Consider the following 625-nt stretch of genomic DNA (forward strand, 5'->3'; position numbering starts at 1 on the left):
AAAAAAAAAGCTGAGGATGCATGCTGCTTGCTTAATTACCTGGTTTCTGTGCTCTTCACACTTGAGATGAGTGATGAATTCGTCACATACTTCGTAATCATAACAGCATATGTTGCAAATGCAGAGAGGTTTCTCATCACATGTGTTGTTGTCACTCAATAATAAAGTTTCATCCAAATTATCACTCAATAAGGTTTCCCAGACAAACTCTTTGGCAAACACTTCGTCAAACTCTCGGCCAATAAATTTTAGCTGGGTAAGATGGGCAAGTAGGCGAACACCTTTTGGATATGCAACAAAAGTAGTGAATCCAAAAAGCCGAAAACGCTTAGGGTAAAGCAGTCTATAATCACTCGAGATGATCATTACGTAACCAGGAGGATGTGGGTTTTTAAGCTCATCCGCAGACCAGTCGATAAGAAAATCATGTAAGTCGTGCATACCTAAGAGTAGAGAAGGAGGCCAGATCAGATCATGAGACTACTAACTCTCTCTAATTAATTAGACTAAACAAAACAAATCGATTAGGATTGATTTGATTGACTTTACCGCAGGGGGCATGAGTAACAATGATTCCGGAGGAAGAGATGTTTTGCAAGAGGTCAGTAGAGATGAATTCTAGGTT

At 39.5% G+C, this 625-nt stretch overlaps 1 long non-coding RNA gene across 1 annotated transcript; it reads right to left on the reverse strand.

Annotated features, from left to right (window-relative positions):
- Positions 1-61: 61 nt before the first annotated feature.
- Positions 62-625, reverse strand: LOC106322170. The gene is made up of 2 exons (XR_001266273.1): positions 550-625; positions 62-443 (listed from the first exon to the last, which is right to left on the reverse strand). It is a non-coding gene; the product is annotated as an uncharacterized LOC106322170 (long non-coding RNA).

Source organism: Brassica oleracea, unplaced genomic scaffold, assembly GCF_000695525.1.
Source record: "Brassica oleracea var. oleracea cultivar TO1000 unplaced genomic scaffold, BOL UnpScaffold08746, whole genome shotgun sequence".
NCBI classification, from domain to species: Eukaryota; Viridiplantae; Streptophyta; class Magnoliopsida; order Brassicales; family Brassicaceae; genus Brassica; species Brassica oleracea.